The sequence below is a fragment of the Falco punctatus genome, assembly GCF_963210335.1.
Source record: "Falco punctatus genome assembly, chromosome: 6".
Taxonomy (NCBI): domain Eukaryota; kingdom Metazoa; phylum Chordata; class Aves; order Falconiformes; family Falconidae; genus Falco; species Falco punctatus.
Window position 1 is genome coordinate 14,559,890 of NC_137585.1, and position 20,458 is coordinate 14,580,347.

Below are 20,458 nucleotides of genomic sequence, written 5' to 3' on the forward strand. Positions count from 1 at the left end.
GCCTCTTAACCAGAGGAAAGTTATTTTCCCCTGTCTGAAAAACAAGGGCATCTATTTTCGAAAGCCAAGAGTCTCTCACTTCATATCCTCAGTGTAACCGTGCTGTAACTGTCTTTATGAAATGGGATCCTCCTTCAAACACAACAGGAACTTGCCTAATAAACTTTTAATTTCATTAAATAACCAAAGAAAAGCTATCCACTGGTTGAAGAACAGCCATTTTCTGCAGCTTTTTGCACAACGGCTCTAGGAACAGATGTAAAGAATGTTTTAAGTATCCCATTACTATAATTCTATAATGCTATTGCCACTTTTCTGTAATACTGTGTACTAATAATCTTGTTACTTCATTAAAGAGAGGTTCAACTTTCTTCTTTCAGAGATTTGCTAAGATATTTAGAACAAATCAATTTTGTGCTGTTAGCACTTGGGTGGAAGGAATTTCTATAGCGAGTACCTCCCGTAGTAACTCCTGTACCATAGCATAAAGTACGTGGGCTAATCTCTAAAATACGAAATACTTCCTTCAAGACACCACAGAGCAATGCATGAAGGAGACCCTTTCCCTTCTTCTGGCGCGATGATGGAAACAAATGTTATAAGCTCAGGATGAAATTGTAATTGTAACATGCTATTCCTGACACTGAGGTTTTTCTGGGCCCCCGCAGATACTTTACTTACTAAAGGCCTCTGTGACACAGAAAAGTGGGTGCTACAAGGGTTTTTTAGGGCAGATCATCAGGGGTGCTTGCATATGGTGACAGATCTGTGGCTATGGCATATTGACCTTTCACACTGGAGACACTTTTTCCAAAATTTTATGTTATTGATACCCCAAAGGTGAAAAAGCATTTAAATTACCTTGTTTCTTTTATCATTCACTGTTCTAGAATAAGGGGAACGACCAGAGGGGATTGCATGCTGGAGCCTGCCAGATAGCCTTAATCCTCACCCACAAGGTGCCTCCAAGTTCTATTCATCCAGAAATTCTCATATGGCCCATAAAGTTTACACAGTCTCAACCTGTGCACTGATCAAATTTTCACGATACTAGAACTGCAATAGCCACTACTGGTTGCAATGTTAAAGCTCTAAATTCTGTGAAACCTCAGATAAAATTCTGACCATACCAATACAAGCTTGCAAACCCTAGTCAAAAGATATTTGTGGTGCTGTGAAACATACATACTCCATAGGTCTAGGCAGAAGAGGCTTGTACGTAGGGATTTGCCAAATAACTAGTGTTCAGCTGCATACTGAAAGACTGAAAGTGGTCTTCTGCCAAAGATGATTTGGAAGCCAACTGATGAGTAAATGGTGCTCAGGTAAACACTTGTTCCTAGTCATTTATTCCCTTCAAACGTTGACAATAAGGAATGTTCTAATAATTATTACTCAATGTCATAGCCTCCAGGAAAGAAAACAATGGGCTGAGTTGATCCCTGGTGTAACTATAGTTATATTTGCCTTTTGCATTTATTTAGAACATCTTTTAGGGAACAGCAAATTGGGTCTGGCATTGCATTTGTTCAAAGACTATGGATGAGTAAGCCTTTATTTCTTTGTGTCCTCTAAAGCCTTCTGAAAAATTGACATGGAGTATCAGGGGTGTTAAATCATTAAATCTGTTTCTAAACACATTACACCTATTTCTATAAGCTTTCCTCAATTTGTGTTTGTTTTTGATTTGAGTCCACGTTGAGATCTGGAATTTAATTTCTGGATCTCTGTTTCTTTCAGCAAATAATGATACTGAAGTTATGCTGGGGAACAAGTTGCAGTTTTATCAAAGCCATTTTGCCTGCATCTAAACCCATGTTAACTAGGCTTTGAAAAATACTTCTGGCAGGTCATTTACCTTTAGTCTGTCAGAATTTTGTTCAAAAATATATTGTGGTACTTTTACCTGTTTGTTAACCAAAATTGGTTTTACTCCTTTTTTCAAATTCATGTCAAATCAAGGGTCACTTGAAAGTTGCTTGTTTCACTGACATTCTTGATTGCCTTCTGTGATGTGTATTCAGAAGCCCAAGTCACTGTGGCATTATTTTTGCGCATTTAGTGGGCTATTGAAACTTCTCTGGAAAAGTGGAGGAAAATGAGATTTCAAGAGAGCTAAATGAATCCTGATTTCAGTACATGTTCCTAAAATAATTCTGATATTTTTTCACAACTTACTGATAATAAACACTACTAGTACAGTCACTCCTGGAAGATGAAGGATAAAAAGGCAATTTCAAAGTCTTCCTCTGAACACATACAAATTCAATCCTAACCAATGTCAATTATTGCTTGATAATCCTTGTCCAGGCTGATAAAACCACTGGGCCTTCCGGCTTTTGATTTTATTGATACACTATATTTAATCCCTATTCCTTTGCTTTAATCATCTAAAAGTATTATGAAGAATATATTACAACAAGGTATCATTTCCTCTTAGTAGGTACTGAAAAAAACAAAAGGAATATGAAGCTGGGTGAGTATAGTTATTCTGGAAATCATGATTTTGACGTGGCCAATACACGTTGGGAAGGATGAACTCAACAACAGTAAGACAGCAATTCATGCTCAAATCAATACAATACCCAGTGATGACAGTGGAAGTCTTTGCATTGATTTCAATGCTCAGTGAGTTGAATCTCCTGAGCAGCACTTTTTAATCTTATAGAAGTGTCTTCCTGACACATCTTTCCTGTACAGATTTCTTGCTGTCTGTGAAGTGTGTTATAGCTATGCAAATTTGGGATGATATTTGTAATCCTGCTGATTTTGGAGGGTTTTTGCTTTTTTTGGTGGTGGTGGTGTTTGTTTGTGTTAATCTTGATATACTTCTCTGTGTTATTTTAGTCCTAATTGATAAAACTCATTTATTTAAAGGAGTTTAAAATTTTTTTGAGACTCCAGCTTTTAGATTATTACCATATACATACAGTCAAGAGTAGGTCTGAATCACTGAAGATATACTGAAAAAGGCTTTAAAGGCAATAAAGAGCTGAGATCAGTGAGGCCATAAATAATTACATTTTGAGTTTACTGAAAAGGGATGTGTTTTGTGTAATCACAAATAGAGGATGGTTTGATCACATTCACTCTTTTGTTAGCAAGTTCTCTATGAAAGGAAATGAAAATTGACATAAATAGGAAGAAATTTTCTGGAAAGCTCTTTCTGATGTTCAAGAGCAGTGTCAAATGTTGATTGACATTGCATACTTTGTAAAACATTTGAAATACGTATTACCATCTGATTAAACCACGTCCTCAAACCAAACAAGACATTTTCTGCTACTAGGATAGTGTCTTTTGAGCACCTTGTTAGAAATCTTTGGATGTTATTAATAGGCTTTAAAGGAGCAAGCCTTCAGTCGTGACCCTCCACAATTCCAATGAACACCCTTGTGTGTGCTCCCTCAGTGCATCAAAAATGACCCACGTATCCATCGGCGTGGTCATTCTGTAGCATCAGACTAAATCCTATGAGAAGTGGATTTAGATGTATGTCTGTTTTAACCATGTCTGCCATAGTGTGTCAAATATCCTGGCTGGTTATGATCAAAGATACTCAGTTTTTAATTTTGTGAGAAAAGAAGTCAGGCTTCTGTCATTTTTTGGTCCTCCAACTTCTCTGCAAAGCTCAGACAGGGCCAATAATGAGGCATGTGGAAGACGTTGCACCTGCAGTGCCACCTTTTCATGCTGAATTGGCTCAGGATGAGGGAAGTCCTTGCTTCGCTTTGGAAAAAAATGCTGAAGGTCAGTTAATGTCTCTCCTTCACATGCTGGTGTTTAGAGGAATGAAGCTGGGTTAATTAACATTGATAATATACAGCTGTGGGCTGGCTTCAGGGAGGGGCAGGGGGTTGGCCGATGTAGATAAGGTGCAGCTGTGGCTGGTTCTGTTAAGTGGTTGAGAGCTGATGAAGAGTGAGCAGCTGAGGAAGAAGCAAGAGAGGAGCCCTGGATGAGGTGAGACAAGGAGAAGGCAGCAGAGGGACTGGTATGAAGAGTGTGTTGGTATGAGATGCTAAAAGACCTGTTGCAGCTGAATAGTTTTGAGAGCTGCAACACTGGTGCCATAGGGTAGATGAGAATGTTGAGCCCTTCTCATGGGGGAAATCAAGAAGGACCATGTGTACATGCTGTGGGCTGGGGTGTATGCTGGGAGCAAGGACATGTGAAAACACATGGACAACCCAAACTTCCTCTAGTGGGCAAAAGAAACCTGTGCATTTGGAGTATCTCCATACAGAAGTTGTTTTGGCTTTGATTTACTGATTTATTTAACATTTATTTATATTAAAATAGTTTTTGATTCTTCAGATAAGACTTATTCCTTGGGGTACAACAGTAATAACTGGCAGGAGACATGACAGTGTCAGTCTAACTTATCTATTTATCTACATATTCATAGTAGGAATTTTCTAATAGGAAATACATAGCCCTACAAATATAGTAGGGATATTCAAATCGACATATCAGGGTGTAAAAGTCTGTATATATATAAACATGCATGCACATATGTATGTGTGTGTTTACTAACATAATTTTTCAATTGCTTATGACAATTTACCAGACATGCTGTAATGCCTTGCAAGTTACTGTTATGGTGTACCTCACTTAAAAATTGGCTACATCTTTTTTTTTTAAAGATGTTTTATTACCCAGTATATTAAAGGGGCTTCTGTGAAGCAATGACACTCCATTGCATACATATGCATTTCAGTAACTTAAGAAACTGCGTTATTTACTGAATGGAATATATACACATGCAAGATTTCTGTTACTAGTTCTATAGTCCACCTTTAAATATACAGCTTATGCCAAAATACTGTGAAATCCCTTTGAAGTCTAATTATTTTGTATCCACTGTTTTCAAATACTGACCCTTTTGATAGGATAAGATTAGCTAAATTGTGATGGTGTCACTGATGCGTGAGATACCTCTGTATACTTTCTCCACTTAAAAGTACTGTGTATTTATGTCCCATTCTGTGGCACCGTGGAGGGCTTCTTCTAGAAGGACAAGGGGGGGCCTCTTAAAAGAAGTTGTCACTGTTGTGGAAAACCAACAGAACCAATTTCTGGGAATTAAGAAGCATATCAAAACCCATGTAGCTCTGGGCTTAAATTGTTCAGCGCGGTCTTACATTCTGAGCAGTTCAGAACGGTGCCATTTCCTCCTTGTTTTCTAAGTCTGAGCCCCTAAAGATTAGGTAATGGATGAGAATAAAAACATTTTGATGATAAGAGGTTTACAATGGGATCATTGTCAGATCGGTACCTTGAGGGCTCTACTGGGGGCCATTGTCATGCCTGTTTCCTTTTTGCTAATGAGTGGATCCTGGTTCTCGCTGAGGTATAGTGAGAGATCAATGTAGCTACCCAAGAGCTAGCAGTGGCTCATCTTTCTTGTCAGCCTCCCCTTACTCACTGTGACAAAGTGAAAGGCTTTGGAAAAAACAGACTCATTCAGTGTAATTGAACTAAATGGGTAATAGGACACTTATTAGAGCATTAAACAGAAGAATACTCTTTGCTGGCTTTTGCAAAGACTACAGCTCTTTGTCATTTTATAATAGACATTCACTTAGCAGTCTGTTCTTTTTTTGTGTGCGTTGGGATTGTTAAGATATCTAACTCCCATCAATATTAATGGAATATGTGCAAGTAAACCCTGGGAATTCAGAAAAATAAAAAAAGACCTTTGTGTTTCTAGGAAAAATGTAACCAAAAGCCTAGAATAACTCAGAGTCTGTAATTGTTTGTTTCTATTATGGTACTATCTTGGAGGTGAAAAAGAGCTCAAATTATAAATAAAAGCCAACCACATAAGGACAAATTCTAAAGTCCCCACTTAGCCTAGATAGTAACTTGCCCTTCAGACAACTTAAGTCTGTCCAGTTATCTCAGCTTTTCATGGAGTACAAGGGAACTCTAGTAAGTAGTACCACCCTCCTGCTTCCCAGTCTGGAACCTTCATATACATTTCTTACATAGGGTTATCCTCTTGCTCTGTTGGCATCAGTCACAAAGATACTTTTCAACATGAGGAATCAGAGGTGTGTTTTATGATTTTAAAATACTGGTAAGGCTGGTAATTTCATCTTTCCAGTTCATCTCTGCATAGATCCAATAACACTCAGTTTACAGCTTGTTGGTGCCTTTTACCCTCAAAATGCTTTGCAAATATTAAACCAGGTTCTCGTGTCATTTAATCAATGTGTTGGCATAACCCAGAGCTAGGTGTGAAACCATTAGAGTTCACAGTACTTGAAAATTACATAAAACCAGGAAGAGGTGATTACCCATTAGTATTTATGTTATGGAGAAGTATTTCAGCTGGACACAGCTGTTAATATCAAAATTTACATGATGAGACCAACCTTGCAGTAAAAGAATCCTAACTTCTAGTGTTTTTTCACCCTGCCATTTCTCATTTTACTGGTGGAGAAACTGGGGGAGGAATACAGCTGTAAATGGCTCCAGTCTGGAAAGGGAGTGGAAGTCAGGAGCAGAAGTAACATTCCATCACCACTGCTGCCCTTTGCTGAAGCATCTTTCAGAGTAACTTGTTTCTTGTGAACCCAGCTGGCAATTAAAATGAAAGTGTTAGAGCGGAGAAGGAACGGGGGAGGAAGGGCAGGTAGCGAAATTCTGCATTCTCTTTTTATTAATACATGGAAAACCAGAGAGATTTGCCTGGTATAGAGTGCAGGCTGACTCTGTTTTTTCTCCTCACTTAATTGCTGCAGTTAGCTTAAGAAATGTCCTTTTTGTCCCTCATGGTTTCCTTACTAAGTCAGTGTAGTGCTTCATGCATTTGATTCACATTTATAGAAGAGGAGGAGGAATTCCCCGCCCTGCCCCACTCCAAGGTATTTTACCTGATGGAGCAGTACACACCAGCACACAGCTGCAGGGACACTGCAGTCCTTTGGGGTCACCGGTGGCTGTGCTAATGCTAAGAACCAAACCAGGTTTCTTCAGGCAGTGAGTTAGTTCTTTACACCTGTCTCAAATAAGGAAACCTTGGTTTTGAAAAAATACGTTGCTTAGGGAAGCAGCTAAATATACGCTTAACAGGCCCAATTCCCACCTCGTTTACCTTTATTTAATCAAAACCAAAATCATCTAATGCAGAACAGAGTTACATCAAAGTAGGACCAAGCTGATAGGAGAAATCAACCCCTTACATTTGGGGTTCCTTTACCATGTTTTCTTAAGAACAGGAGGTTACCTAATAAAACTGCTACTGTGTAACTGAAAATTAGGAAAACTTTAGGAAAACTTTCAGCAAGGTGGTTCTCCTTTTCAATTTACGGGATATTTGTGTCAAGGTCTTCTGAATGCTTGAAATAACCCTCTCTATTTTTTTCTGAATTGGGACCATTTCGGTTGCATTCCACTAGATGGCTACACGGAAAGCAGTTTTGCAGCGAGCAGAGGCATGCAGCCCTTAACGTCTGTGGGAAACTTGGAATTTTTTCCTTTTCTCTTCTAGTTCAGTCTCTGACGATGTGATGCAGCTGAGCTGCTCAAGCCAAAAACTCCTGTTCAGTGGGAGCTGGAAAAAGTCAGTGCCTTGGAGGAGCCTGCCTCAGAGCCTGCAGCAAATCAAAGAGATCCATTTGATCCTGGTTTCATTCAGCGCTACCTTGCATGCCAAGGCCGTGCTCAAACTGCATGTCCCCACCAGCAGATTGAAGGAATGTCCCAAGTGTAGTGTGCAGCAGACCTTAACACTGGCCCCTTTTGTGTGGCAGATAGAAAACCAGGTGTAGCCTTGAGCAGGTTATGCTGTGCAGGGGATTTGGCCATAGTGCTGCAGCAATTAGTACTAGGACTGTGCCTGACTTGATCACCTGCGGTGCCACTTTGATCCACAGCAGGTATGGGCACATGAGTTTGTTTTCCACAAATTAGCCAAAGCATTTATTCCAGCTTTCCACCAGCTGTAGGAGGACAGAGTACCTGCTTGAGGATACCTGCCAGGGCATCACTCTGCTGCTAACACTTCCTGAACGTATATAAGTTGTGAGAGTGAGCTTATACTAGGTCAGCGTTTTGAGGTAGGTGGCAGTTTTGGTCTTGTGGTAGAAGCCCAAAGGTACTGCCTTGCTGGTTTTTGGGTTGTTTTTTTTTTTTTATTATATCGTCTTGACTGGGACCAGTGAGGTGTGGCAGGTGAGATTTCTGTTGTCTCTTCTAGCCAACAGCTGTGCATGGAAAATTTCTCCTGATTATAACAGCTTGTTAGGGTTTTACTGTTGGGTTTTTCCTTATTGGACTGCAGCACATGAAGGAAGTATTTTTTGCATTTTATATATTGGGAAATGGAAGCATTTTCAAGTGAGGTGACTTCCTCAAAGCCTTCCAGCCTGTCTGTGGCAGACCTGGGAAGAACAGAGGTAAAAATCCCATGAATCCCCAAAGAGATGGAGAAGCAGGGAGACAAAGCTGCAGTGTCCTGGGGATTTTGGTATGGGGGTTTGGCTGGAGGGAGTATAGTAGCTAATGTTAGTGGAAAAACTCCTACTGACTACTTTGCTTGTGTGGCTCAGGATGCAAATGTGCAGGCATCCTAAGAGAAGAGTTGGGGTTTTTTAATCCCTATTTGTATCTAAACACCATGTTGAATCTGGAATTTACTCTTCAAAAACCTAAGGATGCAAATAGTAACCCCAAAATAAATTCATCTAGAGCAATAGATGTTGTATTGTAAACAAAAACCACTGTGAAAGAATGGAGGAATCCTGCTTAATGTTTATGACATGCTTTTTCTACATTTCATGTAATATTTTAAGTCAAGGCATTTCGCTAAAAGTCCATATATGAAAGTTATTAATTCTGATTTGTGATCACCAAGGTTTGGGCATATCAAGGGGCATGACTCTCCTTTGTCTAGTGCTGTTTCTAGCTGCAACAACAGAGTTGAAACTCTCCTCACAACTCCAATTTTTAGTATATTTTGTGAATTTATTCCTCCTCCCCCAACATATCTTTCTACTCTGCACCTTCTGCATCTCTGAATATTACTATTTCTATTGTGTTTTAAGGTATGAGTCTCAGTCAGAATATAATCCTCTGTGTTCTTTTACTGTAAATCAGTACAGTATTTTCTGTGGGAACATACGTAGGTGTAGAGATAGAAATAGTCATCTTTAAAGTTCACAAAATGAGTGTAAGTCAGACTTTTCTACAGTTTAATTTTAAAATATTTATGAAGGACAACCTGCTGTTTTTCTTGCAGCCTCAATTATGCTGTGTGGGAATATAGTTCTACTGTGCCAGTGGTTTCTGATATATCCATTGCTTTAATGAAACGCTAATCTGTAGCTTATATACAGCTAGGGAATAAGAGTGACAACAGAGAGGTGCCTACTGCATCATCCAATTCTTAGTGCTAGTTGAAATTTTGTATCTTGGAAACTTGCAATCACAGTTAAGGTAGTTCTTGCACAAATTCTAATTTGTGTTTATATTAGTGGCCATGATTTAGCACAACAAGCATGTGTCTTGGGGTAGAGAAAGGCGATGCCGTGATAGGAGGGGAATGAATCTGGACTTGTACGTGCACAAGTGGCAGAAAGTGCCCACACTTCAACAGCTGTATTTCTCCCCCACTTCACCAGGATGTCTGAGACTTGCTGCTCATGCCATTGCTTCATCTAACACACTCTTCTAACCCACCAGTACAATGTTAGTAACTCAACTGCCTATGTTTACCCTAGTTTATCTTTTTGGATTTGTCAATGACCAAGGATTCTGTATGGTAAACCTCTGCATAACTTTGTATAACCTGACATTTAGGAACATCTTTCATCTAATTCCTAGGGCAGCCCTCTCCCTACTGCAAGGATACTTCTTCTTGGCATACATACCTATCTTTTGGAGCCAAGTATATAAAAAAAAAAGACAGAAGTTGTACTTCATGTGTAAGTTAAAGTTAGTGTTTGAAGGAGTAATTATGTTTATGGATGGTATCAGCAGTTTTCACACAGTAACATTTTGAAGGATGAGATATTAGGATCATCATTTTCATTGTGGCAACTCTAGCATTTGCAAGTCTTAGCTCTAGGGACCTCAGTCATAGTTGCAAGGCACAACATAAATACTTAGTGGTAGATTAGCTCAGCCCTTCTGCTCAAGCCCATGGCCATCTCACAAAGTTCTACCTTTCAACAACTATGGGTTCTCTAGTTCTTGCACTTAGAAGAGAGTTGAGGGTTTTGTTTTGTTTTTTTTTTTTTTTTTAGTGAACTGTTTCTGTTCACTGGATAGATAAGACAGTAAACAGATGAAAATGAAGAGGCCATAAAGTGAGGGACTGTTACTGGAGGATAGATGGTTGTAGCTTGGGAGACTTGATTTTCATTCCTAGCTTTCTCAGTGCATCTGTTGAACAACTTTGGAAGTCACTGCACCTCACCATGTCTCAGCTGCTGCATCTATGTTCATCTGTCTCTTAAGTCACTTCAAAATCAGGTAATGATACTATAAGCGCGAGTTGTTAATGCAGAACATGGACAGTGATGCATAAATTCTCAAATAATTTTATTTATCTTACCAGTTCACCTCTGAATTACTGGCATGGTAAATCTGTTTATCCCAGGACTAACTGGAACTGAAACATGTATAAGTTGTTACTTTTTCACCTCTGGCTCCCAAAGACACTAAGTACACAATGATTATACCTGCATTTCAGATCAATATTGATCAGCAACAACAAGGCTAGGAGCTAAAGTGCTCATCCTTTGTGCAGAGACGGTAACTAGAATGAAAACTCAGCTTTAAATATACCAATGCCCAGATAAAAATCTTGCTTTCTATGAGTAAGTCTCAACTGTGCTGCACGGAGGAGCCAAGTGCACTGTGCATCCCTGCCAAAGGAGTCCTCCTGGCTTGGCGTGGAGGGTGAGGAGCTCTGAGCTGCGCTGCTGACTCCATGGACAGGAGCCAAGAGAAGCACCTGCACTAATTCTTGCTAATTGCCTCCTACCAGGCACTGGCTCTGCACGGGCTGCTCAGGAAGAACCAGCTTCAAAAGTCAGCTCCACTGAGGAAAAAAAAGAAAAAAATCAGCAGCAATTAGGAGATGGTCACCCAGACATGAAATTTGCATTCACTTGCAAACAGTCACGGTTAGATTTCCCACAACCTCTCTTCACTTCACATACATTCGCAGGCAATAGAGAGGCTAGTCAAAGCTTGCTGCTCTGACAGTGATTTTTCTACTGCCTGTACGCTTTCCTCATTGCACGCAGGGGGCTGCTGTGGGAGAAACATGAATGCAATCAGTAGCTGTACAAAGTATATTGGGGAATACTGCCAGGGCAGCCAGTTTTCTCTTCACTTGTTGCAGCTCTGTGAGCAGAATCGTAATCTGCATGTACACGTGAAAAAAAACCCACAGCAACAAAACCTACAGTGATAAAATAATAGAACTTGCAAAAGCCAGAAAATTCAGAGCTAACTCTGACAATCCTGCACTCCCTGTGCAGCTCAGAGAGCCAAACTGTCTCGGCTAATGCAAAGGGATTTCAGTGACACTACAAAGTTCAAATACTCTTTCAACAGATACTTAGTGTTTAGAGAACCTCCACCCAAATGCTTGCCTACTGATTAGTTAAATTTGACAAGCAGCTTTCATTCCTATTTCTGTATTGCTTTTCATCAGCTTAGTGTATTTCCCTTGTGTTACTTTACTGTCCTGTTCTGATAACTTCATTTCTTTTTGCCTGCCTAGCCCCTTGTTCTGCTTCCAAGTGCTCAGTTTCCCAATTCCTTTTCAATCCATCTTGCAGCACTGGAGAAATGCTTTCTTTTCCATAGGACTCTGCTGCTCTGTGTTTAGTGTTGTATGCGCTAAAGAAGCCTCTGAACAGATCCTCTGTTGTATCAGTTGCTGAAGCTTAGGATGCTTATTTTGCACCCAAGAGAGGGTAAAACAGAAATGGGTGGAATTTTTCATGTTTTCTGAAAAAAGTTTAGTTTGAATATCACTTATGCAATTTTGTCCTAATTTATCTAAGACTGTAAGTCACACTTTTGCTTATTTCTGATGTTACTTACTAATTCTCACCACGGGCCACAATAAGGCTGATAGTGTACAGTTTGACTAGAAATCAGAGCTCTCTACAGTAAAATCTGTAGCTTATTGCTCATAGATATGAGGGTAAATTGTGAAGTTTAAAGACTTAATTCCTGTTTAAGTCTGGTTGTTTGAATTGGAACCTTTCTGCTATTGTATGCAGGCATCTGGATGGGCTTCAGATGTCTAAATGTGAATAGACAAATTTTCTGCAGTCTAGATGTATGGTTGGGATTCCCCATCTAGTCAACAGCATGAGAGCAGTGTTACTAAAGTGCAGTGACTTGTGTAAGGTAGATGTCTAAAACAAATTTTACTCTGTGACTGTTTCTCTCCACTGCCCTTAAAGGATCCACCAGATCAGGCAAAGGCAGTTAATATTAAACCTCTACAGCCTGGGCAGAAGAGCTCTGCTTTTCGTTCCTATAAAGCACAAGCTGTACCATTTTTCTGGCACAAGTCCCTTACTGTGCATTTTCTCAACAGCTTGGTGTTTTTTTTTTTTTTTTTTTTTTTTGTCTGCCTCATTTATAATCTGTTTGGTTGGCCCCTGTTGGAGAGCTGTCATTTTATTAGGAAGTGTAAGATGTGAGATTTATTTACCTTTTTTTTTTTTTTTGAAATTCATAGTGAAATAAAGCTATGGTGGAAGACCAAAGAACAAATAAAGATAATTCTGTATTTAATATCTTTCATCCTACTGGATGAAACTTATTCATGAGTTTTAAATCTAAATGCCATCCTCTCTGGGGTGGAGCAGGGCAAGTCTTTTTCCTATGATGCAATAATATATAATGATGGAAAAGACTTTCCCATCCAAATGAACTTGAAACTTAGCAACAATATAATTATTGCAGTTGCTACGTACCCAGCAGTGTACATTTTTGTGATTTGATCCAAAATCAAGTTCCCAGAATAAATGAACATTTGTGGATTAACACACAGACATGCAGATGCACACACACACTACAAAGGCTAGAGCTCTGCAAATAACTTGTTTCCTTCTCAAAGTGCCAACAAAGTACGAGAAAGAATAGTTTGGAGTAAAAGAAATCAAAACAACATGAATGCCACGATGGCACTAATTGTTTTCCAAGTTAAGAGATATTTTAGTCAAAACAATATAAAACATTTGCAAGTAACTTCACGTTTTCATGATTAAATTTACTTCCAACAAAACTGTAAAAGCAGTCTGAAATTATTAGAAGAAATTCTTTTAGGAATTTGTTCTGACTAAAACAACTTAATTGTAATCTACGCTTCTGTCAATGTGAACTTTTGTTTCTTAAATGGAAGAATTAGTAAAAATAATCTACTCTGTTCATGTTGTGAATTGCAAAACACTACTTGGAGAGATCTAAACACAGAAGAGGGAAGAACCCAAATAACAACCAGAGGTAAAGGAGGGCAAGGAAAAATTCTGAATTTTAATTTTATACCCAGGAAAAGATTAAAAAACATGTAGTAGTTGTGCTAGTTGCTCTACTTTCACCTTGGCACACTTTACTGTTGCCCTCCAATTTCTGTAGCACATGAACAAGCACAGTGTGTACCAGGTAGGGATTGAGCTGTGTTTACATCAAGCAGTAGCCTGGGATATTAATTAATCTGAGGATCCCCAAACATCAGCTGAGGAGCTTACAAACTTCCTTTATAGGAGTGAAATGCTTGCTGAGGGGGGTGACCTCCTGGGGCCTATTTCCCCACTGTGGGCCAGAAAGCTTTTCTGAAAATTGCTTGCCAGCACCCTGTCTTTGCTTCCCTCGTTTCTGCCCTGACGGGTTTCCTTTCTCCCCAACAAGGTGATGGTTATGGAAATCATCCAAAGCCATCACTCGCTCATGAGAGAAAGGTTTCTGTCCCGTAAGATTGCTTACAGAAGGCAAGGAGGTGCGTAGTCTCATGGTGAACAAGCTGTGGCTGTGAGTGTTCCCAGGACGTCATACAGCCTGTGCTCAAATCACAGCCGTCATTACTCTGGCTTTAATTGCATATGCGGGTTGATCTGCTCAAGATTGACGAGGCATTTACTCCTAACAAAGAAATGGTTCAGGAGACTCACTTTCCACCAATGTGTATGATAGATAAATTAATTAATGCCTTTCACACCCCTCTTTCTGGGTGGAGGAAGCTTAGAGGAAGGTCAGAGGAAGAAAAATGAGAGCAGAGATGCTGTGAGAAAGTTCTGAGGTTACCTTTTCCTGATTATTATTGGAAGCAGTTAAGCCTTTGAAAGGGAAAAGCTGCAATGTGATCAAATAATATAATAGGCAGCAATGTAAGTGCATATATACTTCAAAATTATTTAAGCTGACAGAAGGAAGTAACGAATGATTGGTTCCTTTGAAAAATAGGTTCTATGTATTTTCTTCATGAGAAGGAAACGATATCTTATAGATTTTGAAGTTGTTTCATTTTGCAGAGTTCAAAATGTACATCCTTATAGATGGGATGGAGAAATAGAGTGGTTTCTTTTCACATCTTTATGAAAATAGTCGTTGCATAAGAATCAGAAAAGTAGACTTTAATGTAGAGCTTTGGGGAAATGAAAGTACTGATAATCACCTCAAAACTGTAAATAACCTCTTTTCAAGAAGATGTCAATTAAGCACAGATTATTGGTCTAATCACAAAACAGTTGTTACTCTACAGGCATTTTGGGGAGAAAAAAGGGAAAAAAGCAAAGACGTTTAGGTAAAAGGTCTTCAGAGGAAAATTCAAATTCTCCTTTTTTTATAAAATTGTAAATTCAGGGGAGAGGGGGTTACAGTCCACCAAGAAAATCATACTTGAAAAGAAATTTCTTGTTGAAAACTTGCTTCAGTTATTTTTTTTGTATTGGTTTCTAGCTGTTTTGGTAGAAATAGCTATATTCAAAATATGTGAGACATTAAAAAAATAAAATTTTGACAATGTGACAAACATTGAAAGATGTTGATTTACAGAAGACTATATAAAATCCTCTTCCTTTGAAAAATTATGGCCAGCTGTATTTAGTACCCTTTAATTATGTATTTGATCCAGAATGTCACTTATTCATCCTGCTTTCCCCAGCTGATTTCTGACTGAGCAGCTCTAAAGCATACAGTGGTAACTGGGTCAGCTATATTTTTGGTGTGACTTGAAAGAGAGAATAAGTTTTCCTCCCTAAGGAAAATTTGGAATGTGTTTGGTTTTGGCTGTGAGAAGAAGTCCAAAGTGAAAGAATCAAACATGAAAATGCATAAAATTTATGTTTTGCGGAAGAGTTTATATAGGACAAGATAAAATGATGTTTGTATCACCACAGTTATTTTGTGTGTCGACACTCTTCGCTTTGAGTGAGGAAACATTCTACTGTTGGCAACTTTTAGGAACCTATTCCAATATGTAGGCAGCATTCAGAGAAAATTCAACCCCAAGAAAAATGATGTGACAAACTACTGTTTACTGCATTGAGAAATTCACTCTCCCGTGCCCAAGATTTGTAAACTTGCACACCACAGCTTTGTCTCCATCAGTGATGATTAAGATCCTTCTCCAAAACACTACTGCGGCTACTTCTCACAACTGACAAGAGGATAAAAAGACGGAACGATGGAGCTGACCAGGGCTCAGCAAGACAAACAGAAAGCAAAAGTCAAGGAGGTCTTATCACATTGTTATCTTTGATGGACCACTGATCTATTGTTCCAGTTTAAACTTTGCACCTTGCCTGTTTGAGAATCAAATAAATTTAAAATAAAGCAAGGGGCACTGACACCTTAAAAAAAAAATAACATTGCGAAAAGATTTCCTGTTCCCTTGTATCCACAGATTGTTTTCACTGGAGTGTGCACCTGAGGGCTGCCAAGTGGCAGGGCCCCAGGCATTATTCTGGGAAATATTTTTGTTAGAAGCATGAAGTTTTATAACCTGAATTATGAACTCAAACTGTTGTTCTCACTGGGGTGGGCTGCGAGCTGGTTAAGTACAACCTGTTTTGGGCTACATCTGATGAGTTTATAGCTCTCCAGAGCTGCAAGGCTCACCTCCATCTCATGGGATGCTTTGAGGAGAGGCTTCCCTGCTGCTGACATCAACTGGATGCTGGTGGTGCAGTATTCCCACCCAGGCTCATCTTGCCATGGAAGCAGAGCCTTTCTCTTTTGCAATTATCTTTATCTTCATCAGTTCAGGATTATTAAGTTTATTCTGGCTTGTGAGTGTTCATTAAGCCTTAGCAGGCTGCTTTGAGAAGTAAAAATTATGTTTCTTTCTCACACGAAAAAGGGCCACTTAAATGTGAGGAGAAGCTATGTGCTTCTACTTGCCCCTCAGTATTTCAGAGATGGTCACTTCAGCCCTTTCAAAACAGAGACATGGGCATAGCACTTTAAAACAGTTTACACCTCTTCTTGCAGTTCAGCCGGATTGGACCCGAAAAAGTAACAAAAGCCAAACGTATATAAACTGTGAGAGAAGGGGGCGACATCCAAGTGATGCTGGCCCCACAGTGCCTTTGGAAATTTCTCATGCTGACATTTCTGCCCGCTTACATAAGCTAGATGACACTGCTGCAGAACAGATGAAGCATCTGTCTTGGATATTTATAAAACTGCCGCTTTTGGAAAAGCGTGATTAGTTTTGTTTGGCTTTTTTTGTAAGTAGAAAGGCTGGATGTGAATCACTCGCTGGGCTGTCCCAAGCCTGCAGGTGTTCTGGAATGGACGTGGCACGTTTTTGGTCTCTGCTGCTGAGTGTGGTAGTGTTGAGGGATGGCTTTGCTGAAGAAGGCTCTGAAAATCCTGCCTCCTGGGATGGCTTCGCTCTGGGGCCCTGCCTCAATGGCAGGGCTGTACTTGTCCTTGTGCCTGTCACTGCAGCATGGACGTGATGCCAACTGGGCCATGAAAAAAATCTCCATTAAGTTCAACTTCTCCCTGTTACCTTTTAGCAGGGCAGCCCAGCATCTCAGCTGGGTGTGCAGCTCCTTCTCTGACATCCCTGCTTATCTCACATGTGCATTCTTTGCACAGCTGTGGAGCTGCCTGGTATTAGTTGGCACAGCCCTGGAATAGATGCTTCTGCCGGTGGCCTGGCTCTTGATGGCAGAAACTGCAACCATTACCTTTGCAAATAGAAAATGATACTTTTATAAACCACGCTGCTTTTTTTACCACCCTGGTGCCTTCTGAAAAGGGTTAGCAACTTGGATTTCTTCTGTAGCCTGAAGGGTGAGTGCCTCTTATAGCAGCTCTGGAACGATGCACCTGCCTTTGCAAAGAGCGCGCTAATACTGATGGGGCCAGAAACTTGTACTTGTGGAATGCAAGTTGCCTACAGGACCCAACTGCCCTCATGGCTCTCACTAAAAATGTCCAGAAAGCGAGGAGGCCACAGGTATTATCACTAAAAAGGAAGCAACATCAACGCAATATGATGTTTTAAGACACTAGGAAAAATAGGCCTTTATTTTCTGGCCTAACACAGACTCTAAAAGTGACTTGTTTGGCTTTATCTGTCCTGACAGATACTTTTGCTTACAGTGAGTGCATCACTGTCCACTTCCACAACACTTTTGTGGTTTTTGTTCTGCTGTAGAAGCTGAGCTATTGCTTGGTAAGTCTAAATCAGTGAGTTTTCAACATTTTCCAATTGCAGTCCCCTAAATATTTTCCAACGGTGGTGCAGCCTGTTATCGAGTGGACTTAAGTACATTGACAACAGGCTTGCTTCACTGCATGACTTGCCACGAACCCCTTAGAAGCTGCTTTTACTTTGTGGGGGTATTTCTACCGCAGGTTGAAAATTGCAGGTCTGGATCATTAATATCCTCCTAGCTAAATGTGTAGCGCTCCGCAGCAGCGTACATGGGCTAGATGGCAGTACAGCCCACCGATGCGTGCTACCTTGCTGCTGTGGGGCAGCTCCCTGCTGCTGCACGCAGAGGATAAAAGCTTCCTCCAAGCATCCTCCTCCTCCAGATTCTGCAGCTGCTGTGCTGGGGCGAGACGTGCAGCTCAGTTCTCCCACAAAATCCAGCTGGAGAAGGAGGGGGAGATGAGCACATGCGTCTGCCCTGGTGGGGAAGAGGCTGGACATGGGGCCCTCAGCAAGTAACACCACTGCAGCCACTGCCAGAGGCACAGGTCACTGCTGAGGCAGGTGATGGGCAGGCACTGGTAAGGCAATGCTTATGGTCCCTCATCCTCTGCGTTCTTGGGTCTGTCCTGCCTGTTCTACAACACCCTTTCTTTTTCATGTCACACAGCAGGGCATTTTGTGGCATGAACATGACAGCGGTGCTTTCATCACTGCTCTTCCTCCAGGGGCATCAGTAGAAGATTTTGTAGCTTACAAATGTTTATCAAGGTAAGGAAGTGGGTAACGCCTACTCCCCCAAATACTGTACAGTTTGTATGGTGTACCATACTTCTAGAAACTGGGCTTAAATCCCATCAGCTTCAGTATGACAGATACACATGTTCTCCAGCTAAACTCATGCTTATGTGACCCCTAAAAGGCAACTTTCCAAAACTAGTAGCAGCAGCGTATGCCTACAGGTGTGCACAGCCTTCAGCTGGAGCCATCGTTTGTTAGGTCCCCTGAAAATAAAACCTGTCAAGGCTGTACTGGTAAACTTTTTCCTGACTTTCAAGAGAAAAATGGGGAGCACTGCACTCTCAGTGATGAGAGGAAAGCTTCAGCAGGAATGAAAGATCCAAAGAAAAAGTCTCTGAGTAGGTTACAGCATGGCCTCTTTTCCCCATACAGCCAGCTCAGTGGCTATTCAATGGCTTTCTGATATTCTCTATGTGACATCTGCATCGGTAAAAAAAATACCACCTGGCTGGGTAAAAAAATTACTGATGACCTGATCCAAAGCTAATTGAAATGAATCCTAGTGAAAGGGCTACAGAACGATGCTTTTACAAAGGCTTAATTGGATTTTGGATGGAGCTCTAAAGGGGACAGTTTTGTGGGAGATGTTTTACCTGCTGTGCTTTCATTATTATTTTTTTTTTTTCTCTCCAACCTGCTGGAGGCCAGTGGTGGAATTTCAGGCGCAGCCTGGTTGCTGTCTCCACTGGCAGGCAGAGGATATTTCTGAGTCTTCCCACGTAAAATCTGCACTGGCAAGTATCTCTGGATGTTTGCACGCACACATGCAAACAAACACACAGGCTGTGTTAAAAAGCATTGCTGGGGTTATAAAGTCAAATAAAGACATAAGGCAAAACGAAGGCAGTGTAATTCTGTGTCACTGTTGTGTACACAAAGGCATTTTCCTAACTTCTTTATGGTAGGTAGATTTTTTTAACCTTAATAATGTCCTCTTAATGCATTTATGAAATCTAAGGTTTTAGAAGTAGCAAATTAAAACAAAACATAATTCCCATTGCTCAGCACTGTGTTGACACTCAGTTTGATTTTAAACAGGCATGAAAGTTCTCAATCCACTTTTCTTGGCTGGTTTTCATGGGATGTGAGCTCTCTTCAGTCCCATCCCATCCTAGAAGATAGTGTCATCTACTTTTTTCTTTCTTGTTCTGGGCTCTGAGTCACCCACCAGTCTTTTTCTTTTGGCCATCTCCATGTAATTTTCTTTTCCCAGCCCGTATTTTCTGCACACCTCAGTGCAGTTGCAGGCTTCTTGTGAGCCCCATCTCCTGGTTCCTCAGCCAGTGTCCTCTTCCCACCTGGGTCTCCAGTCATGCTGGATAAGTGTGATCCAGGCTGCTGTTTCCAAACACCTTTTCTGAGATCTTTCCTTAAACTTGCAGTTTCAGGGAACATCCTGCTTAATCTCTCCTGTATCAGGCTCATTGAGGATTAAATAGTTAAAGAAATATGCTGTGAAGCCTAAAAAGAGTCTTCTGTGCATGTACAAACTGATTTTTTGATGATCTTGCAACTTGGCCAAATTTTGCCCAAATTTCATGTTCCCCACAAAAGGCTTCTCTTTTATTGAACAAGCTGTCTCCCATGAACTTCAGGATACAAATCGTACGGAAGGATGCACAGCTCAAGAAAAAGAGCACTAAGTTTGTGTGTTTACTTTTACCAGGGTAGGGCCACATCTTTTCTTATCATTTTTTTTACAGGAAGAGCAGATTCGCTTGGACTGAAATGAAATTAAACAACTACAAACACCCTGCAGCCTGTCTGATCCTGATAACCGGAATGGTAAAATTCACCCAAAATGCTTAAAGTTTGTCAAAGTTATAAGCAGAGAAAACAGGCCTCACAATATCATATATTAACTGATATAAAAATTAGGCAGCGCTATCAGCTGTACCTATAAAGTTACTGTATCTGGGAGTCAGCAGAGGGTGAAAGGAGAAATTCAAAACAAAACCCAATACAAAAGGCAGAAGCTTTAATGGCTTAGAAAAATAACAAGGGCCC

General features: G+C 40.3%; 1 protein-coding gene across 1 annotated transcript in view; it reads left to right on the forward strand.

Annotated features, from left to right (window-relative positions):
• Window positions 1–1,066: 1,066 nt before the first annotated feature.
• Window positions 1,067–20,458, forward strand: part of PHF21B (PHD finger protein 21B) — a 265,259-nt gene continuing 245,867 nt past the window's right edge. Inside the window, exon 1 of the mRNA XM_080390800.1 lies at window positions 1,067–20,236. The gene's annotated coding sequence lies outside the window, so the exon portion shown is untranslated. The remainder of the gene's footprint in view (window positions 20,237–20,458) is intronic.